This window comes from Protopterus annectens, chromosome 2.part0, assembly GCF_019279795.1.
Source record: "Protopterus annectens isolate FY-2018-M chromosome 2.part0, PAN1.0, whole genome shotgun sequence".
NCBI classification, from domain to species: domain Eukaryota; kingdom Metazoa; phylum Chordata; order Ceratodontiformes; family Protopteridae; genus Protopterus; species Protopterus annectens.
The window spans coordinates 834211155-834233877 of NC_056728.1; the positions used below are offsets into that span (position 1 = coordinate 834211155).

The following is a 22723-nucleotide window of genomic DNA, read 5'->3' on the forward strand; positions in this document are numbered from 1 at the left end:
GAAAGGTGGGGAAGTCAGGGCTCGCAAAACAAAGTTTAGATCCCATGGCATGATAGGTTCTGACACAGGAGGCCGGAGTAACAAGGTGCCCTTCAAAAAGGCCTTACAGAGTTTATGGGCCATAAGAGAAGGCTCGTAAGAGGTATGAAAATTAGAAATAGCGGCCAGCTGGACCTTAATGGTCACAGGAGCAGAACCCTGCTGAAACAGCATGTAAAAAAATCCAAAACAGCAGGAATAGGGGCTGTGTAAGGGTCCAGTCCCTGGGTATGAGCCCAAACAGAAAACCTTTTCCACTTGTTGGAATAAATCTTCCTAGTGGAAGACTTATGAGAAGAGGATAAAATGTGTACTACCTCAGGCGAAAAACGATGAAGTCTGACTAAGGATGGAAGTGGAGTAGCCAGGCTGTCAACCTGAGGGTCCGCAGGGAGGGATGGAACTGTCTCGACATGTGTGTCAGTAGGTCTGGTACTGGGTCCAGAATCCAAGGACTGTCCACTGTGTACTGATGAAGAAAGGAGAACCAGACTTGGCAAGGCCAGTGTGAGGCAATTAGAATCATCTTGCTTCCCGAGAATATGGCTTTTTGAATCACTCTTGGTAACAGAGGAAACAGAGGGAAAGCATAGAGCAGACCGGGGGGCGGGGGGGCAATCGTGGACTACAAAGTCCCTGGGTGACTCCCCCTGTGGGGGGATCAGTGTGAAATAGTTGCTGCACTTGGCATTGAGGGGACTGGCAAAAAGATCGCAGCAAGGCTGACGCCACCTGCTGAAAATCTGTTCCGCAACCCGGCGGTTCAGGGACCACTCGTAAGGCACCAGAACAGCTCTGCTCAGCCTGTCTGCTATCACATTGGCCTTCCCCTGAATATGCGTTGCCACTAGGAACCGTTGGGAAGACAGTGCCCATTGCCACATTCGCATGGCCTCTCTGCACAGGGGATAAGATCTGGTTCCCCCTTGTTGTTTAGGTACCACACAACGGACATGTTGTCCGAGTGAATTGCAATCGTTCCCAGAGGGAGAGAACTCTGAAGTGCTCGCAACACCAGTAACACCGCTCTCATCTCTAAAACATTGATGTGCAGATGTACCCTGTGATCTTGCCACATGCCTTGGACCGTCCTGCCAAGATAATGCACCCCCCACCCCATCTGGGAGGTGTCCGTAGTCACCGTGGCAACAGGCGACATAGGAACAAACAGTTATCCCTCGTCCAGATTGGTGGAGCGTAGCCACCAACGGAGGTCCTGTTTGCACAGATCCGTGAGTAGGATCAAGTGGGACAGGGGAATTCCTGAAAGGACGATTGGGCAAAGATGAGCCATTGCAGAAGCCTCATGTGTAATCTGGCTAGAGGCACTAACATAATGGTGGCTGCCATGGAACTCAGGAGCTGGAGAACCCATCTGGCCTGAACTTTCTTGAGGGTTAACAATGCGAGAACCTGACTCTGCAACACTCCTATCCTTTCTTGGGGCAGGAACGCCCGCAGTCGAACGGTGTCTAGCTCTGCGCCTATAAATGTGACACGCTGTGAGGGAATCAAGGCAGACTTTCCCCAGTTCAAGGTAATTCCTAGTTGATGACAGAGGGTAATGGTAGTTTCCCTGGCTTGAATGAGAAGATACCCGGTGGGGGCGGTGAGGAGCCAGTCGTCCAGGTATGGAAACACTTGGAATCCTTGACGTCTCAGGTGAGCTGTCACCACCGCCAAATACTTGGTGAACATCCTGGGGGCTGTGGTGAGACCAAAGGGCAGGGCACGAAACTAGAAATGACTGGCTCCCAGCCGGAAGCGTAAGTGACTCCTGGATGCCCTCTCCATTTTGATATGGTAGTAAGCATCCTTGAGGTCGATGGAGCACATCCATACTTCTTTTCCCAGCAATGGAAAAATAGACTGGAGGGTGACCATTTGGAACTTGAACTTCAGAACATAGTGATTCAGTCGGCTGAGATCCAGGATGGGTGTCAAGTCCCCTGTTTTTTTCGGCACCAAAAAGAGTCTTGAATAAGTCCCTAATCCGATCTGGTCTGAGGGGACAGGTTGGATGACTCCTTTTTCCAGCAACTTTGAAATTTCTCGTGCTGCGTGATCCCTTTGACTGGGTGGAATGTCCGAAATTCTCTTGACTGGAGGGGGGGTCTGATAAAAAGGGGATGGTATAACCTCCGGTAACTATTTGAAGCACCTATCGATCCTGGGTGATGCTTCCCCAGGCTTCCGGGTACAACAAAATGCGGCCCCTGACTGGCTCCGGAATAGCACAGTCGGGCAACACATCAGGAACGATGGTAGGAAGACCTGCAAAAGGAATCACGGTCTCCTGAATTTCGGGGGCCTCCTCTGCCCCTGGGGTGACGTCTTCCAGAATAGCCACCCCCTCCTCTGCCTCTGGAGGGGGACTCACCTTGAGCGGCAGGGAAAGACTTCTGTGATTTTTTTGAACCACATCTTCCCTCCTCTCTGAGCCTTGAGGTAAGGCCTAGAAGGGAGGGAAAAATGGACCCCTATGGCAGACAGGGTCTTTCCCTCTTGCTCGCATCTGATGAGGGTGTCTTTCACTTTGGTCCCAAAGAGTGAGGACCCATCAAAGGGGGCGTCAATAAAGGAAGACTTGAAGGCCTCCGCAAAATGACACAGGCACATCCAGGCTTGCCTCCTGAGGGCTACACCTGAACTAGCTGCCCTACTCGCCCCTTCGGCTGCATAAGATATGAGCCTCATGGACAAGTTGACAATTGAGCCAAGGGTAGACAACTGGGCGTTAACAGTCTGCGCTAACGCCTCAGGTACGTTACCCGTTAGAGTATCTCCTAACTCCTTAAGGAGATCTCTCTGGAGCCGAATAAAATGACAAAGATAATTCAGCGACCATAGGGTGAAGGTTGCTGACGAGAGGGTATGCTTCCCGTACCGATCCATACTCCTGGACTCCTTGTTAGGAGGATGGATGGAGGAAGAAGACTCGGCTACTTCCTGCTGAGTGGCCGCCGCCACCACCATGACATCTACAGAAACTCCTTTGGACAGGAACTCTTTCCCAAGGGGAGCTGAAAGAAATTTATTAGGACGTCTGGGTACTGGTTCCATCGAGTCAGGAGTCTCCCACACCCTTCGGCAAATCAAATCTAGGAGCTCGTCGAAGGGTGAAGACAACCAGGAGGTGGAGGGTTCACCCCAAAGGCCTTGAGGAATACTGACTCCTGCTCAGAGGGGGTCTTGGACGGCCAGCCACCTCTCTGTCTCAAAATCTGCAGGATGTTGGAGAAAGAGACGTCATCAGAGGACGACTTGGGGGACCCATCTGACTCCTCGAGGTCGGTATCAGAAGTGAGAGACTCGTCCGGGGAGTCTATGTGCTTCCTCTTGCACAACTTCTTTCTTGGGGGCTCCTCAGGCACAGACTCCGAGGGGCCCTCAGAAAGTTGGGGACCGCTCATGGGGGTATCCCCAGACCTTTGGGCTCTGCCGTCTACTGATAGGGGAACATCAGAGGCTCTAGCCGGGATGGAAGGGGATGAAATGACCGATCCGGGTGATGTAACTGAAGATCTGGCCAGTGCGCTCCTCATGGCCTCGAAGGCGGGTCCCCCCGAATCCGAGGAACAACCGACCTCCGAGGCCACGACCGGAGCCAGGGTTCCCCGAGCCGATGCAAAGAGAGGAAGGCTCGGAACCGACAGAAGTCCCGAGGTATCCCCCTCGAGCCCGACAGAAGAAACCCGAGTTCCGAAACGAGAGGACGGAGCCATCATGGTTGGAGCCGACATCGGCACCGATAAAGCCTTGAGGGGTATTGGAGCCGGCACAAGAACATCACTCGGAGCGGAGCTCTCCGGCTCCGAAGACAAGGAAGTGCTCGGAAGAGGAACCATCGGTACAAGCATTGGGAAAGGCTCTGGAGCTGACTGGGTTGGGGGAAGGAAGAACCAATCACTGTAAAGTATGTAGTATTTAAATTTATTCTGTTTGATTTTTTTATTGTTCTGATGAAGTCAACTGGTATTGACAAAAGTGCTAAACCTTATTTGCAATAAATTTTATCTGAGGACTCACAAAATTAGTGCTCTTTCTTTGGTTTTCAATTCTGAAAGGCTCCTGATGGACCTTACCGATGCCCCTGGGAGGGAATTAGGTCGGTCCAAAAAGGGGCTGAAGGGTTGTCCAGCAAATGGATCCACAGATGGGGTGGACGGTGGACTGGGTCCATGGTAAATTAAAGAGCAGCATCGATTCCAGTTTGGAAACTGGCAACAAGGGAATGATCGGAGCCAAGGACGGGCTCGGAGCCGAGTTCCCAGCTGGGGTGGAGGTCAATAGTGGCTCCGAAGCTGTTGTCAGAACAGACATCGGAGCAAAAATGGGGGGCATCGGTGCTGTGGAAGAGACAGGCAAACTGGTCAGAATCGAGGTTGTAGTGGGTGCCGTAGTCGGAGCTGAAAAAGGTGCCGATGAGGTGATACGTTGCTCAATAAAAGACTTGTGGGCCTTGTGCTTATGGCTTTTGCCCCGCTCACCGACCGGTAAAGAGGGGTCTAAACGAGGATGTTTCTTCTCCACAGAAGGAAGGGATGAGACCTCTGATGTAGAAATAGCCTCCGAAAAAGGAGAAGGAAGCAGGCCCTTAGGAATCAACTTATTTTGTCTTTCATTCAGTGTCCGCTGACTGAAGCTGGCACAAATATCACATGGAAGTTTTGCCGATAAGTACAGAAACCCCAAACAATACACACACACTCTTCATGTAAATCACTATTCAGGAGATTATCACTGCAAGAAGAACAGTGTTTAAAACCAGTAGTCCCTTTCTTTTCTGCCATAACAGGAGACACACACATACACTAAAGTAGAAGAAAGTGAAGAGAGAGACAGAGAGAGAGAAAGAGAGGAAAATGCCAACAATGGTATTGGGAATATCACAAGGGTAAAAGGGTCAATACTAACAATGGTACACAAAGAAATACCTGTGGGTAGGGCTGAGTAAGTAAACAGAGATAGATTAGCAAACTGACAGGAAAAGAAAATCACAAATATTTATAAATTTTTGAAAAATATAACACTTAGCTGGACAGCTCGGTGAAACGCTGCTATATGGCTGCAAGACAAACAAGAGCTGAGGTAACTGAGAGAAAGGCATTGTGGGTAGCAGCTTAGTTCGAGAGGTTTTGGTGCATGCAAGCTTGGTATAAGGCCGACTCGGTTCCAAGGGCTCGGAACCGAACCCATCAGCGAAGGATAGGAAGAAGATCTACGAAATCCTGTCTCTCTCGAAAAAAAAGAGATATTGTTGACCCACCATAAGAGCTTTGAACTCATAACACAATATCCGTTAAAAGAATATTTTTAGTGCCAAAAAAATTAACAAATACTTTTGCTAACTGAGAAGGAACTGCTTCCGTTACCTCCGAGACATCATGTGATGTAGAACAAGAGGGAAGGGGGTGGGTGGACTGATCAGGCGGATGATGAAGAATCCCATGGAATGAAAAATTTTCTCCCACTGCAATCTGTATCATAGCTGGATGAATTTCAGAGCATATCTGACCAAAGAAATCTCTTGCCAAAGAGAGAAAGGGAGATTTAGATGTTCTGGAAGGGTTAATCGACTGCCAGGGTGGGAGGGGAACACAAGATCCATTAGACATTTTGCCTTATTTGACTAACCTCTGATTTGGTGGAGAGGAAAGGGTTCTACCTTTCTTGAGGGAACCTCCCTACCATTGCTTTTTAAACATCTGCTGACCAACATTCTGTTTAGACTATTAATTTTATTTCCTGCCAAAACTGGATGAGGGACAAGAAACCCCCCTTGGAAAATTGAAAGGAGGACCTAAAAATGTGAGAGCGTCTCTGAATCAGCTTCTCACTTGCATTGCATGTTCTGATAACCTCTGCAACAGAGGGTGCAAAAAGCTAAATCACTATTTAAAATAGAATTCAAAATTTTATCTTGGACATTTTCTGGGAAGATGGGAGAACCCTGGCAGGCAAACAGTAAAAGTGGCAACAGCTCCAGAAGTATTTACAGAGTCATAAACACACTTTAAGCAATGAGTAGTGATCTGAAAAATTGAAAAAAACTAGACTAAACAAAGCAGATTTTTCCATACGCAGAAAATGCAGCTAAAACATTCCACATACTTTCACAACTAATCAGTATAAACTTTTACATGCGTGCTTGACAACTCAGACTTCTAAAAACTGAAGTCAAAGAAATGTAGATTTTGCCCCCGAAAATGCTTAGCACCAGCAGGATTAACTTGCGCTATAACTGCTGAGTCAGGAAAGGGGTTAGTGGAGACTAAGTTTTTACATTTAATTGGCTTTCTTAAAGGCAACTGGTTGACTGTCGAGGAAAAAAACACAGGCTGTGAAACACATCCTCCAATGCTGGGAGCACTGGCAGATGGGTTATCGTTCTAGGAATTCCTTTTGAAGCAATTCACTGCATTTTTTAAGGGACTGACAAACCTCAGTGCTGACCAAATTAAAAGACTACGACATTCTGGAAAAAATGTGACTCCCTCAGACAGTTTCAGATTGCACACACTGCTCAGCATCCGAATCAGAATCCTGAGGGGAAAAATACATCTACACCTTCACATTCCACTACAGATTCCAAGCCTTGAATATTCAGGGAATGAAGAACCCCTTCTCCTTTTACCGGAAACCATCTTATGAGAACGGTCAACAGCCTGCATAATAGCCTGAGCCAAGCTGAATAAATTATTCCTGTTCAGAGAAACTGACACAGACGTCAGATATTCCTGTCTCTTTCTGAAATGAAAGCTGGGACAGATAGTATTGCCAGCAACAGGTATCCCAGGGATGGGCAAAACATACTGGCTAAGCAAAGACCCATTCCCTGTCTCTTCTCCCAGGAGAACACGGATGCTCCTTTGGCCACCAAGGGGACCCCAACAACTGCAGAGAAAATGGCTACTCACCCCCCCAATCCAAGTTGGTTGGATGAACAACACTAGATGGTTCTGAGGAAAAAGATGAGTAGCTGGTGGAACCAGCTATGACCAGAACAGAGTCACCCACCTGTCATTGTAGGAAACTACCAGCCTGCTGTGACAGCTTTTGTGGTAGGATGAAGGTCCCAGGCAGAAATCAGTAGATTGTTCCACCATCAAGCTGAAGATGGTGCATTTTCCGCAGGGGAAATTTAGAAGCAGAATGTATGAAAATACTGCTACTGTTGATGGGTCTTGATGCAGAGAAAGCATTCAACACACTAAGCAGGGATTTTATAAGTAGAGCAAAGAAGCACATGAAGGATAACAAGCAAGAATTAAGGGGAGGGTTCCTCTCTTGTAAGGTGTGTTTGAACAGAGGAACCAGACAGGGGTGTCCACTTTTCCTTTTTCTATTGGCATTATATTTAGAGTAACTGCCAACAAAAATAAGGGACTCAGAAATTCAAGGATATAATTTGCAGACAATTTTTTTTAACAGATAAATCCAGAAAAGGACATTGTAGTTTTGTGGAACATTTTGAGACAACTTCAAGTCTTTTCAGGACATAAAACTAAGATAAAAAAGAAGTTATGTATTCACCATAACGTTCCATGTTTGTAATCCATCTTGCCCTTCATTCTAACATAAGGGTTCAGAGCCGATTCCTGGCTCTGACTTGGCCTATTACAAAGCTCAAAGTCTCTTAGTTGGCTCGTGGCTAGGTAGGTATCCCATAGTGCACTAGTACAATCCCCAGATCTTGTTTGCTGCTAAACTATAGATAGACAGAACTAAGGTTATCCGGAAAGAACAACAATAAGGAACGGTCTCCACCCTTCCAAGGTAAGACTAGCCTGTCCCCAGATCCTTCCATGGAACGTTAAGGTGAGTACACAACTTCTTTATGTTCTGTAGTCCTATCTCACCTTCATTCTTACATATGGGACAGCGTCCCTAGCACCTTATTCTTGGGTGGCTCACGGGAAAATACTCCTGAGTACCGTGGAACCAAAGGAGGATTTACCCCTTGAGGTCAGGTCCAATTTTGCAATGAGTAATAAAGTTATTAGGGGCAGCCCAAGTTGCTGCTGCGCAAAAACTGTCAATTGGAGCTCTGGTTTGGAAGGCAGCAGATGTAGACTGGGATCGTGTAGAATGAGCCTTAACCTTGAATGGTAAGAGTTTTTCCATTGGATGAGTAAATGAAGGAAATACAGCTCGAAATTCAGTTTGATAGAATCATTTTAAAGACTGGCAGACCTAGTCTAGAATCAGAAAAGGATACGAATAATTGGTCTGATTTTCTGAGTTCCTTAGTCCTGTGAAGGTAGAACCGTAATTCCCTGTGGGTCACAGCAGGTCAAAAATCATGAAGCCTGACTAGGGGTGGAATTACAGCATCCATGCTGTCAAGCTGAGGGTGTGGAGGCATGGGTGAAGGGAGCCTGACATGTGTGTCAAGAGGTCTGGCACTGGGTTCAGAGCCCATGGATCATCTAATAGATGATGCCCGCGAAAGGGGAACCAAATCTTGCAAGGCCAGTAAGGAGTGATGAGAATCATTTTGCTTCCCAATAGCTTTGCTTTCTGAATCATTTCGCATATGAGAGGAAAGGGAGGGAAAGCATAAAGGAGTCCCGTGGGCCAATTGTGAACAAGTGCATCTCTCGGTGGCTCCCACAGAGAGAGGATAAGGGAAAAGTAGCTGCTGCATTTAGAGTTAATCGGACTGGCGAAGAGATCTAAGCAAAACTGTCCCCATTTGCAGAAGATTCGTTCTGCTACTTCCTGATTCAGAGACCACTCGTGAGGCATCAAGATTGCCTTGCTGAGTTTGCTGGCTATCACATTGGTTGTCCCTAAGATGTTCATTGCCACCTGAAAGCGTTGGGAAGAAAATGCCCACTCCCAAACACGAAGGGCCTCTCGACAAAGGGGGTAAGATCTGGTTCCTCCTTGTTTGTTGAGATACCATACCACTGACATGTCTGATTGGATTGCTACTGTCCCTAGAGGAAGAAAGTCGTGAAGTGCTTGCAACGCTAGAAGCACTGCTCTCATCTCTAGAACATTGATATTCAGGTGAGCCTCGGGATCTTGCCATGTGCCTTGGACAGTCCTGCCTATCTGTGAGGCATTCGTGGTCACAGTAGCAATGGGTTGGCAAGGAAGCAATGGAGTGCCTGATAGTTGGTCAGGTTGAATCCACCAACGAAGGTTCTTTTTGCAAGACTATGTTATGATGATATGGTGAGGCAGAGGCAGTTGTTGAAAGGACCACCGGGACGATAGAAGCTATTGCAGAATTTGCATATGTAATCTGGCTAGAGGGACTAACGTTATGGTGGAGGCCATGGTCCCTAAGAGTTTCAGCACTGTCTTTGCCTTGACTTTCTGTAGAGGAAGTAGACGGAGAATTTGTTGTCTGAGGTTCTACACTCTTTCTGCAGGGAGAAGAGCTAAAATGGTGACTGCGTCTATTTCTGTGCCTACAAAAGTCACAAATTGAGAGGGCGACAAGGCAGACTTTTCCCAATTTATTGTATTCCCCCAACTGGGAACAAAGCTGGATCGTGGAATCTCTAGTTTGTAGGAGCAGATGCCTGGTGGTGATGATCAGGAGCCAGTCATCCAGGTACGGAAACACTTGGAATCCTAGATGTCTCAGTTGAGCTGTCACTACTACTATACATTTGGTGAACACCCTGGGGCTGTGGTGAGTCCAAAGGGCAGAGCACGAAATTGGCAGTGACTAGCTCCCAGCCGGAAGTGTAAGTGGCTCCTCAATGCTCTGTCCATTTTTATATGGTAGTATGCATCTTGGGAGGTCTATGGAGCACACCCAATTGTCTTTCCCCTAACAGAGGGAGTATAGACTGCAGTGTAACCATCCAGAACATTGGCCTTCTTTACGGATTTGTTTAGTTTGCTGCGTTCCAATATGGGTCCCCAGTCCCCTATACGTTTTGGCACTAAAAAGAATCTGGAGTTAGTTCTGAATCCTATCTGGTCTGTGGGGACGGTTTGGATGACTCTTTGCAAGCAACTTTTGCACTTCTACAGTTGCATGATCCCTGTGATTCGGTGGAACATCTGGGATCTTCTTGAGAGTTTGACGTGGAAGAGAAAAGGGTATGGAGTAACCTCTGGTGATTATTCTTTGTACCAATTTGTCTTGGGTAATGTTTAGCCAGGCTTTTGGATACAAAGATATGCGACCCCTGACTGGCTCCAGAAAAGCACAGCCAGGCCCCACATCAGCAGCGCTGATAGGGATGGCCACGAAATGAATCGTGGACACCCTGGTTTTGAGGACCCCCCCTGCCTCTAGGGCAACGTCTACCATTAGCTCCTCCTCCTCTGCCTCTGAAGGAGGAGTCACCTGTGCATCCGGGAAAAATCTCTGGGACTTCTTTAATCACATCATACCACCTCTTTGACCCTTAGGATATGGTCTAGAGGGGACAGCTAAACGTACTCCAACGGAAAGGAGAGTTTTCCCTTCTTGTTCGCACCTGGTGAGTATATATTTTACCTTAGGTCCAAACAATGAAGAACCGTCAAAAGGGGCGTTGGTAAAGGTAGACTTGAACGGCTCCGCAAAATTACATAAGTGCATCCAGGAGTGTCACATAAAGGAAACTCAAGAACCTGCTACCTTGCTCACTTTGTCGGGTGCATAAGGGATCAGCCTCATGGAGGAGTTCACGATGGAATTTAAGGTGTACAGCTGAGCAGACACCTTCTGGGGGACTCCTTCAGTAGATGTACCTTGAAGAGGATCTCCTAACTCCTTGAGGAGATCTCTTTGAAGCCTCATAAATTGGGTTAGATAGTTCAGCGATCTGAGTGTAAAAGCCGCTGAAGAAAAGATCGTTCGAGACTCCTTATTTGGTGGATGAATAGATGAAGAAGTCTCCGCTAGCTCCTTCTTAGTGGCCCCTGCCACCACCATAGCATCTACAGGCACACCTTTGAACATAAAAATCTTTCTCTTTAGGGGCAGACAGAAATTTATTGGGTCTTCTGGTAACTGGCTCCATGACATCAGGAGTCTCCCACACCTTCTGACTAACCAGGTCTAAAAGTTCATCAAAAGGTGGAGGCACCCAGGAGGCTGAAGGTTGAGACCCGAAAGCCTTCAGTTACAGACTCCTCATCAGAAGGGGTGACAGTGGGCCAGCCACCACTCTGCTTAAGAATCTCTAACATGTCTAAAAAGGAGACAGAGGACGACTTGGGGGAACCTTCTGACTTCTCGAGGTCAGTGTCTGAAGTGAAGGACTCATTCGGGGAGTCTACATGCTTCCTCTTGCATGTCCTCTTCCGAGGGGGCTCCTCAGAAGGGTACTCTGGGGAGGTCTTGGAAGACTGGGGGCCACCTAATGGGGGCTCCTGAGGCTGCAGGTCTCTGCTGTCAAGAGAGAGTAGGTGCTGAGACCGAGGTCGGCGCTTGAGGGGGAAGAGTGTCGGTACCCTTGCGTGGAGCTGATGACCAAGACAACACAATCATCATCTCGAAAACAGATCTCTCTGGCTCCGAATACAGCCCCGGTTCTGAGGAAATGGAGGTAGTCATTGCCTCCAAACTGACCTGCTCTGAGATGGATGTAGGGTCCGAGCTCACCCTAGCCGACGCAGCGAGAGGGAGACTCGGAACAGAGGAGGTTCATGTCCAAGTGTCCCTGTCAGGGCCGACTGGGGAGCTTTGGCTCCTAGACACCACTGACGACACTGAAGGTGTCGGAGTGGAACTCAGCTCTGAGACAGCCACAAGGGGAGCTGGAACCGAGGGTTCCACAACAGATGGCACTGAAAACTCAGCTCCAAAGGCCAGACACAGCTCGAAGGAAGAACCACAACAGGGAGGATAGACTCGGGTGGCTCCAGAACTGACTGGGTCAGAGCCAACAACAATTTGGGCAAGGCAGATGACTTCAGGAGTCTAAGCACTAGTCTCTCTACATCTTCCTCTGACAGGCTCTTGGAGGATCTGGATGACAGGGTAGGCGATCTGGATCTCTGTAAAATTGGAGATCTTAAGGTTGGGGAGACCAGCAAGGGATCTTTGGAGCAGCTCCGATGTAATTTTTCAGTAGTCGGCTCCGAAAGGCTTGGGGCCAACACTGACGTGCCAACATCCACAACTTCGACCGGCTCTGAGGACAGTGGAGCAGAGGAGGCAAAAGTCTTATCAAGTTAAGATTGTTTCTGAGGAGGTTCCGATACACTAGTCGGCACTGGAGAATGCCTCTTGGCCGACTTAACCTTCTCTTTTTTTGAAAAATGTGATCTGGATGATGAAGAACTTGCTAATTTTTCCTTGAAGGAAGGCTTGAGGAGACCTTTCAAAATTAACTTGTTCTTCTGCTCCTGGAGAACTCTGGAGCTAAAGGAATGCCAGAATAAACAAGTTTCCTGCATATGAATGGCTCCGAGACAATATACACAATTACTATGGCTATCCATAATTGACATCTCCTGGGAGCACTTTATACATTTTTTGAAACCCGAAGGTTTGTGGTCTTTGGACTCTTTAGATATGTTGGAAAGCTATGTAATAAAGCAGTACGCAACAAACACAACAAGGACTAGGTCCTCTAACTTAAATGTGCCTAGCCCTTACAAGCACATACACAAAAAAGAGATAGAGTACAGAGGACTTTGTCCGCTACCTTAAATGTGTCTAGCCCTGAGGAAAATATGGAAATCGGAGAGGACTAGATCCTCCAACTTAAACAGACCTAGCTACATAGGTTAAGTTGTAGAAAAAGGCCAGAAACTAATAGCAGTCAAGGAAACAAGCAAACACTGCATGCAAGCTTAACTTTTGTAAAGTTAAGAAGAAGAAAAAGGCCCTAAAAGCGGACTCACAGAGAAAACTCTGTAACAAGACTAGCAAAACACTGCACACAATAGATATACACAATAAGGCTAGAATACAAGGTCCTAAAAAGCCGCGGACCTAAGAAATATCAATATTAATAAGAAGGTAGCAGAGAGGATACCAAGGGAGAACAAGGGCCAATGGCCAACCAGTTCTCAAACCAACTAATTTAATGAGTAAAACCACTTCTAAACTATTCTAAACACTACTAACACTAATAAGCACTATCTAGTAATAAGATAACTAGCTACAGAAACAGTAAAGTGATACGAAAAAAAAGTTGAAACTTAGCCACGGCCAAGCAAGAAGCATTTTTAAACTGGTAGACGTGGCAAACGACATCTGGGGATTGTACTAGTGCACTATGAGATACCTACCTAGCCACGAGCCAACTAAAAGAGACTTTGAGCTTTGTAATAAGCAGAGTCAGAGCCGAGTCAGACTGGAACGGTGGGCGAGAGTCAAAGGTTTGTTAAGCTGACAAGCTGTGCCCTGGACAAGACAGACCCAATTTAGCATAAGTTTCTACTGCAGCAGTGGGAATGATAAACATTTATCTTTTCATTTAAGCAACATTACAAATGAATGCAAACTGCACACTGATATCAAGACTGAAAGCATACCTTTTAAAGAAGCTTCCCCACTTTCATCTCTAGGGCGTTTGTGCTTGTGGCTATGAACTGTTGAAAGGAAAATTTCAAAATAAAATGCATTTTCCTGAATAATGCCTTTTCTTTTAAACATCATCATTACCTAACTTCCTTTATTTGTGAATTGCACAATCAAATCAGTTTTCCAATATCATCGCACAAATTAGCTTTACTTTCTATTTGCTTTAAAACTATTCTCTATATTATCTTGTGCATACAACTTCACTGCAAAGTACTAACTTAAAACAGGACATGATGAAGAAAGTACAATACCAGACAGCCATCACCAATGTGTGATATATGGTTAAGGTAACAAAAAAAGAAGTTATGTACTCACCAAAACATTCCATGTGAGTTGTTCATCTCGCCTTCATTCTTACAGATGGGTTCAGAGCCGATACTCAGCTCCGAGTCGGCCTACTACAAAGCTCGAGGTCTTCAGACAGCTCGAGGCCAAGTCCCTATCCCCATGATGCACCTTGAGTTACCTCAGATCTTGTTTGCTGCGTATAATAATACCATGTGGCATTCTATCACTCTTTAGGAGAAAACCCATAGAAAGACTGAGCAACCAGAATAGAACTAGTATCTCAGTCCTCGAAAAAACCTTGGAGGGGGTTGGAGGGTGGGAAGTAAGAATGACAAGATGAACAGCTCACATGGAACGTTACTGTGAGTACATAACTTCTTTATGTGAAGTTGTTCTATCTCGCCGTTCATTCTTACAGATGGGTAGCATCCCAAGCACCATCTTTCTCGGGTGGCTCATAGAAGTATGTTTTTTTGGACTGTAAACCAAAAAAGGCCCTGTCTCTGGTGGCCTTGTCAGCATTGTAATGAGTAATGAAGGTATGAGGTCTTGACCAAGTAGCTGCTGCACAAATGTTGTCTATAGGAAGCCTAGCAGAAAAAGCAGAAGATGTGGACATTGGTCTGGTAGAATGAGCTTTAATTTTGTGTTGTATCAGTATATTAGCAGCTGAATAAGTAAATGTGATACAATCAGATAACCACCTAGACAGTATTGTTTTTGCCACTAGCATGCCTTTTCTGGAATCTGAAAAGGAAATGAGAAGTTGTTCTGATTTTCTGAACTCTTTTGTTCTATCCAGGTAAAATCTGAGCTGTCTATGAACATCAAGCTTGTGCAGCATATACTCTTAAGTTGTTGATGTGTTTGGGAAAGAACAATGGTAAATCTATAATCTGGTTAAGGTTAGCTTCAGTACAAACTTTGAGAAAAAAATGAAGGACTTGTTCACAGGGACACTCTGTCAGCATGAAAAATCAAATGAGGAGGCTTTATGGACAAGGCCTGTAGCTCTGACACTCTACAGGCAGAAGTGATGGCTACCAAAAAGATAGTCTTCTATGCCAAGTATTTCAAATCACATAAGGAAGCTGGTTGAAAAGGTGGAAGAATAATGTGTTAAAGCATAACATTTAGATTCCAGGGGGTATAAGGGGATCTCACATACGGTGTGAGACAGGTCCCTTTGAGGAAGGCTTTGGATAGCTTGTGAGACATTATGTTTAATTCTTCAAAGCGAAAGTTAGAGATAGCGGCAAGTTGTCCCCGAATTGTTGCTGCTGCAGCTCCTTTATTGAAAAGCATAGTCAAAAACTCTAATACAGAGGAAATAATGCCTTGGTAGGGATCAATGTCATTTTGAGAAGCCCATATAGAAAATCTAGAAGTTATGTACTCACCATAACGTTCGATATATGTGGTCCATCTCGCCTCACATTCTCACTCAGGGGCTCGGAGCAGAGTATCAGCTCCGACTCGGCCAACTTTATTTTTCTAGCACAAAGTCTCTAATTGGCTGGGATAAACTGGTATCCCATGTTGCACTGCTCCATAGCCCCAGATCTAGTTTGCAGCAATCCACAGTCACACCCCATGCACAACCACAATCCAGGAAGGTAGAACACTATCCAGGGTAGAAAAGAAAAAACAACCAACATTGAAGGGTACTCAAGACCAATTATCGCCTCCAAATCCTCCAGGAAGGGGGCAGGTGGGAGGGTACGTAAGAATGTGAGGAGAGATGGACCACATACATCGAACGTTATGGTGAGTACATAACTTCTAGATGTTATGTGGTCCAATCTCGCCTACATTCTTACTCAAGGGACAGCATCCCCAGCACCTCTATCCTGGGAGGCTCAAAGGAAGATACTCCTGAGAAAGTACAGTTTTATACCTACCATAAATGTAGATGTTTGAGTGTTCACACTGCTGCAGTCATCACAGTTGGGTTATCTGCCGTCAGGCGGTCCCGCAGTCGGCCTGAGTTCCAAAGTCTTGGTCCGGCGTCGGTTGCAGTCGCTTCTTCCCTGATGTCAGTGCGACAGGGGTATAAAAGAGGCAGCCGATGCCATTTTCTTCAGTTTTTCTTGCCCCGGATGTCAGGTGCCCCCAAATAGGAAGGCAATACATAATCCTATGCAAACATACATAAGTAGGAAAACAATAGTAAGAGCTGTAAGCAAATACACCATATAGAGATACATCACATTGATTGTATAAAAATAGAGGCATAAATAAAACCCTGGTATGAAAAGGGGATGGAGGGAGGGTAACCTGCACTGCAGCAGTGTGAACACTCCAACATCTACATTTATGGTAGGTACAAAACTGTACTATGTTCATCGTGTTACACTGCTGCAGTCATTACACTTGGGTTGAATCTCAAAGCTATGGTTGGGTGGCTGGTACTAAACCGGGTTAGGAGAAGCTAGTATGCCCTGCATAACTGCAGTGGCAAAGCCAGCTCTGGTTTTTGAGTATAAAGGTAAGTGGTAGTGCTTGGTAAAGGGGTGCACTGAACTCCAAGTTGCAGCCTCCAAAATATCCTTGGTTGGTACCCCTCTGAGAAAGGCTGCTGAGGTTGCTGTGGCCCTGGTGGAATGGGGCCTAATGTTACCAGGTACAGGTTTTCCATGGTGTGTGTAGCAGAAGTGGATACAATGTCCTATCCATTTTGAAATGGTCTGTTTTGAAATAGCCTTTCCTTGTGAACCTGCAGCACAGGATACAAAGAGTTGGTTAGATTTTTCTGAAAGTCTTTGTCTTATCCAAATAGAAACGTAATTGCCTATGAATGTCCAAAGAGTGAAGGAGCCTTTCTCCTTTATTTTGTGGGTTTGGATAAAAAGTGGGTAAATGAATGGTCTGATTCAGAGCCACACTGGATACTACCTTTGGCATAAAGGACGGGTTAGTTCGTAAGGAAACTCTGTCTTAAAGAAAAATGATGAAGGACTCCACTGCCATTAGGACCTGTAGCTCTGAGACCCTTCGTGCTGAGGTAATTGCCAGCAGCAAGGCAGTTTTCCAGGACAAGAATTGTAAATCGGCTGAAAAAGCTGGTTAGAAAGGAGGCAGTGTTAATTTTTCCAAAATGAAGGTGAGGTCCCAAGTTGGAGTTGGAGGTCTTCGGGGTGGTCTTATATTCTTAGCCCCTCTGAGGTACTGTCTTAGTAATGGATGCGGGAATATAGGAGGATCCGTGTTGTAATGAGCTGAAATGGCTGAAGCATGGATCTTAATGGAAGAAAAAGAAAGGCCTTTGTGCAGCATCTCAGTTAAATATTGCAGTATCTGAGGAAAATTTGAGATTAGAGGGTTTTGGCCTTTAGCCTGGTTCCAGGCGCAGAATCTTTTCTATTTATCTGAGTAGGTTTTCCTGGTGCTGGGTCTCCTGGCCTCCAAAATGACATCCATGACATCATTAGAGAGAAGCGTTGATTGATTATTTAGGTTATTTGCCATGCAGCCAGATTTAAAGTCTTGAGCTGACTGTGAAGGATCTGATTGTTTTGCTGAGTCAGCAGGTGTGGAAATTGAGGTAAAATCCATGGAGGGCCTTGCGCCATGTTCCTTAATATTGGGTACCAGTGTTGGTGTGGCCAGTCTGGAGCAATTAGGATCATTTGTGGCCTCTCTGATCTGACTTTCAGTAACACCTTTGCCAGTAGAGGTAGTGGAGGGAAGGCATAGAGTATTAATGTTTTCCAACTGAATGATAGGGCGTCCACTTTCCAAGCTAGTGAGTGGTATGCCCTTGTGCAAAATTTTCGTAGTTGATAGTTTTGGGGGGTGGCAAACAGATCTATGTCTGGGCTTCCCCATTTTTGAGTTATCATTGTGAATACTTGTGGATCTAGTTTCCACTTGTGAGGATCCATGATATTTCTGCTTAGCTCGTCCGCCAATGTGTTTTGCTCTCCTGGCAGGAATTGTGCTTGTAGTTGAACTTGGTAAGTCAGTGCTGTGTTCCACAAGGTCATTGCTTGTCTGCATAAGGGGTAGGAATGTGTTCCCCCTTGTTTGTTTATGTACCACATTACTGTGGTGTTGTCCGTCTTTATTAAAAGTTGTCCTGGATGTAAGAGGTCCTTGAAAGCTGTCAGGGCATTTTACACAGCTAACATCTCCTTTTGATTGATGTGAAGATGCATTTGATCTGCAGACCATTTGCCCTGTATTCACTGTCCTGCCATGTGTGCTCCCCAGGCGTAATCCGATGAGTCTGTTGTTATTGTCTGCTTTGCTGTAGGTAAGGCAAAAGGCTGACCCTTGTTGAGGTGACATGCTTGAGCCCACCATAGAAACTCCTTTTGAAGGCAGGGAATGAGTGATATTATTGTTGCCAAGCTGTGGCTGTGTTGAGTCCATACACTTTTCAGGTACCATTGTAATTTCCTCATATGCAGTTTGGCATATGGAATTAGTAGTATGCAGGATGCCATGAACCCCAAGGCCTGCAGGATTTTCCTTACAGGGAGTTGGGTTAATGTTGCCAACATATTGAAATATTGAGTCAGTTGTCTTTGCTTGTCTGGCGTGAGATAAGCCATCTGGGCCGTTGTATTTAAGCTAGCACCCAGGAATATTATCTCTTGTGAGGGTACTAGTTTTGATTTTTTTTCGTTTACTGTGTACCCCAGGCAACTTAGAAGTTTTCTTACAAACGCCAGATGCTTTAAAAGAATGCCCTTGCTTTCTGCTTGAATAAGGCAGTCGTCCAGATATGGATATATTTGAATTCTTCTTTGTCTGCAGTATGCAATTACTGATGCCAGGCATTTCGTCAATACTCTGGGCGCAGTAGATAAGCCAAAGGGCAGTGCAGAGAATTCGTAATGCGCGTACCTGCAATAAATCGGAGGTATCTAATGCAATTTTGTCTGATTGGGACATGCAGGTATGCCTCCTTGAGGTCCAACATTACTAGCAAAGCCTTCTTGCCCAGCATGGGAAGAAGCTGCTGAAGTGTGAGCATCTTGAATTTGGGGACCTCCAGATATGTGTTCAGAATTGAGAGGTCTAGAATGGGTCTCCAGGCTTTGTCCTTTCGTGGAACCAGAGATAGTCTTGAGTAAAATCCTTGTCCTTGCTCCTGTGTAGGTACCTCTTGAATGGCTCTCATATCCATGAGAGCTGCAATTTGTCTTTGGGCCTCTGCCCATTGATTTGGTGGCAGATTTGGCATTCCTATCATCCTTGGTAAAGTGTGAAAGTGGAATCTGTAACCTTGAGATACAATATTTAGAACCCATTTGTCTTTTGTGATGATGTGCCAGTTTTTTGAAAAAAGTGCTAGTTTTCCTCCCAAAGGGGCTGCCAGAGCAGTTTTGCTTGGCAGACGGAGTGGAAAGTCATTGTGATTGTTTTCTGAAATGTTGAGATCTATCTTCTCCTCCTCTTTGAGTTGCAGCAGGCCATTGTCTAGGCTTGTAGGAGCCTTGTGGCTGACCTCTGCCCCTTGGTCGTCTGTATTTGCCCCTCTGTGGTCTGTCTGAAGCAGGAAAGGACCAGTTCTTAGTTGGCCAATTTCTGCTGAAACGAGGGGGTTATACATGTAAAAAATCTTTAACTGTCTGCATAGATTTAGCCTTTTCCTCCATTTTCTTTAAAACTTCCTCTGCTTTAACACAAAATAAAACATCCTTCTGTAAAGGCGCATCCAATAACCTAGCTTTAACATGTTCAGGTAAAGTTTGCTCTTTTAACCAAGCATGTCTACGTATAACAGACCCAGTGACAACTGCTCTACAGGAAGCTTCCAATGAATCAAATCCACATTGCAAAGTAAGCTTTCCCACTTGTTCTGCTGCATGCAACAAATCTTGCATTTCCTTAAAGTCAGGTTGCTCTGAATGAATGAGCATTTTCTGTTTTAATTGAGGCATCAAATATTGCTGGTATTTCAGCATGTGAAACTGACAATTTAAAGCCGTCATAGCTAAAGTGGCAGAAGTATACACTTTCTTCCCCCATCTGTCTAGTGCTCTTGAATCTCTTTCAGAAGGAACAGGATTTTTAGCAATAGAGGCCTTAACCCCTTTGGGACCCTGGGAGATGGTTTCTGGGTCTGCAACAGGGCTTTTATATAAAAATTTGTGTGAGTCAGGGACTCTGTAATATCTGTCTGGTTTAGCTGGTGCAGGAGGTAATGAGTTTGGGTTAAGGCTAGATTCTGAATAAACATCATCCAAAATGTCTAAAACAGGAGGGATTGCAAGGAGTCTGTGCTGAGGCAGATGAAGGAACTCACTGAGTCTTTTCTTTGAAGCAGAGTAATCTTGGCCTTCCCAGTGGAAATGTTTCCTTATGGTGTGCAAAGTTTCCCCAAAAGAGTAGTCTTCTGGGGGGGATGCTGAGGGTATAGACTCTTCAGCATCAGAATCTTCGTAAGGTGGAAAAGAGTAATCCTGTTCCTCAGAGGAAGCTGCGGAAATGTTAACTTGGTCCGAAGAAATGTAGTTTTCCTCCTGTCTAGGCCTTTTGTCTGGAGGAGGATGGGAGCCCCTGATAAGGGTAATTAAATCCTCAGCCATCTTAAGCATCTGTTTCTTAGGCATACGGCCCTGTAGAGGAGTCTGTTGAACAGGCTTCCTTACTTTTAAAGGAGTTTTTAACTTGGCATAGGACTTAATGGTAAGAGTAGTCGGTCTAAAGACACCTTCAGTAACTGAAGGCCTGTCTACAACATTGGATTCCCCTTCAGGAATGGCGTCCGCTGGGCCTAAAGGTATAGGCTCCTGAGGCTCAGCAATCTCAGTCTGGGAGGCTGCCTGTAGTTCCAAATCTGCGGTCATCAGGGGCTGCGTAGGTGCCTCGCTGAAAACCGGAGAACCGGTGACTGGCCTAGCAGAGGCCTCGGTATCTGGTTTGGTTCTCGGCTGGCTGTCTTTATCTTTGTGTTTTTTATGCATCCCGATCGTCAGTTGCTCTGACTGCATGCTGTAATTAAACTTTCTACCAAAATAATATCGGGCGAATTCTGCTCGACGTTTAATAGTATGTTTGTTAAACCTAGCACAAAACCGACAACCTGTGACGTCGTGGTCTGGGCATAGGCAAGGAATACAATAAGAATTAAAATCCTTGTGAGGTATTTGCTTCCCACAAGAAATGCAATTATTAACTTTGTCTGACATCGGTCTAAGGCAAGAAAAGTTTCCCCAATGGGGTACTTAGCTTTAAAGAAGACTTCGGTCTGAAATTCGATTGGAAAATCTCAGGAGTTGGCTGACTGGTACTTGCGAACTGCTTCTGCTTCGGGCACCGCACGGCAAGAAAGACTGAAGAAGATGGTGCCAGCTGCCTCTTTTATACCCCTGTTGCACTGACATCGGTGAAGAAGCGACTGCAACCGACGCCGGACCAAGACTTTGGAACTCAGGCTGACTGCGGGACCGCCTGATGGCAGATAACCCAAGTGTGATGACTGCAGCAGTGTAACATGATGAACATCTGTGGAACCAAAAGAAGTCCGGCCCCTAGAAGCCACATCCAGTTTGTAATGAGTAATAAAGGTGTGAGGAGAAGCCCATGTGGCCACAGCACAAATATCATCCAAAGATAGCCTGGAATGGTAAGCCACTAAAGCGGAAACAGCCCTGGTAGAGTGAGCCTTAACGGGGAACGGTAGATTTCTGCCTGCTGACGAACAGATATAGGAAATACAATCAGAAATCCATCTGGAAATTGTAATCTTAGAAACAGGGAAACCTGTTCTATTTTCTGAAAAGGGCACAAACAGTTGGTCAGACTTCCGGAGTTGTTTTGTCCTGTGTAAGTAGAACCGTAATTGCCTGAGCACGTCCAACTGCTGAAATTTAAACTCTGCCTTATTGGAAAATTGAGGAAAAAAAACTGGCAGCTCAATAGACTGATTGAGATTAATAGTAGATGTTACTTTAGGAAGAAAGGACGGTTTAGGTCTCAAGGAAACCCTGTCCTTATGAAAGTTTAAATACGGGGATATGATGGACAGAGCTTGAAGCTCCGACACCTGTCTGGCTGATGTGATGGCTATTAAGAAGGCAGTCTTCCAAGACAGAAATTTTAATTCATAGGAGGCAGCTGGTTGGAAAGGTGGGGAAGTCAGGGCTCGCAAAACAAAGTTTAGATCCCATGGCATGATAGGTTCTGACACAGGAGGCCGGAGTAACAAGGTGCCCTTCAAAAAGGCCTTACAGAGTTTATGGGCCATAAGAGAAGGCTCGTAAGAGGTATGAAAATTAGAAATAGCAGCCAGCTGGACCTTAATGTTCACAGGAGCAGAACCCTGCTGAAACAGCATGTAAAAAAATCCAAAACAGCAGGAATAGGGGCTGTGTAAGGGTCCAGTCCCTGGGTATGAGCCCAAACAGAAAACCTTTTCCACTTGCTGGAATAAATCTTCCTAGTGGAAGACTTATGAGAAGAGGATAAAATGTGTACTACCTCAGGCGAAAAACGATGAAGTCTGACTAAGGATGGAAGTGGAGTAGCCAGGCTGTCAACCTGAGGGTCCGCAGGGAGGGATGGAACTGTCTCGACATGTGTGTCAGTAGGTCTGGTACTGGGTCCAGAATCCAAGGACTGTCCACTGTGTACTGATGAAGAAAGGAGAACCAGACTTGGCAAGGCCAGTGTGAGGCAATTAGAATCATCTTGCTTCCCGAGAATATGGCTTTTTGAATCACTCTTGGTAACAGAGGAAACAGAGGGAAAGCATAGAGCAGACCGGGGGGGGGGGGGCAATCGTGGACTACAAAGTCCCTGGGTGACTCCCCCTGTGGGGGGATCAGTGTGAAATAGTTGCTGCACTTGGCATTGAGGGGACTGGCAAAAAGATCGCAGCAAGGCTGACCCCACCTGCTGAAAATCTGTTCCGCAACCCGGCGGTTCAGGGACCACTCGTAAGGCATC

At 45.8% G+C, this 22723-nt stretch overlaps 1 long non-coding RNA gene across 1 annotated transcript in view; it reads right to left on the reverse strand.

Moving 5' to 3' along the window:
• LOC122793250 overlaps positions 1 to 22723 on the reverse strand; it is a 241333-nt gene that overhangs the window by 81139 nt on the left and 137471 nt on the right. Inside the window, exon 2 of the long non-coding RNA XR_006363455.1 lies at positions 13486 to 13542. This is a non-coding gene — a long non-coding RNA (uncharacterized LOC122793250). The remainder of the gene's footprint in view (positions 1 to 13485; positions 13543 to 22723) is intronic.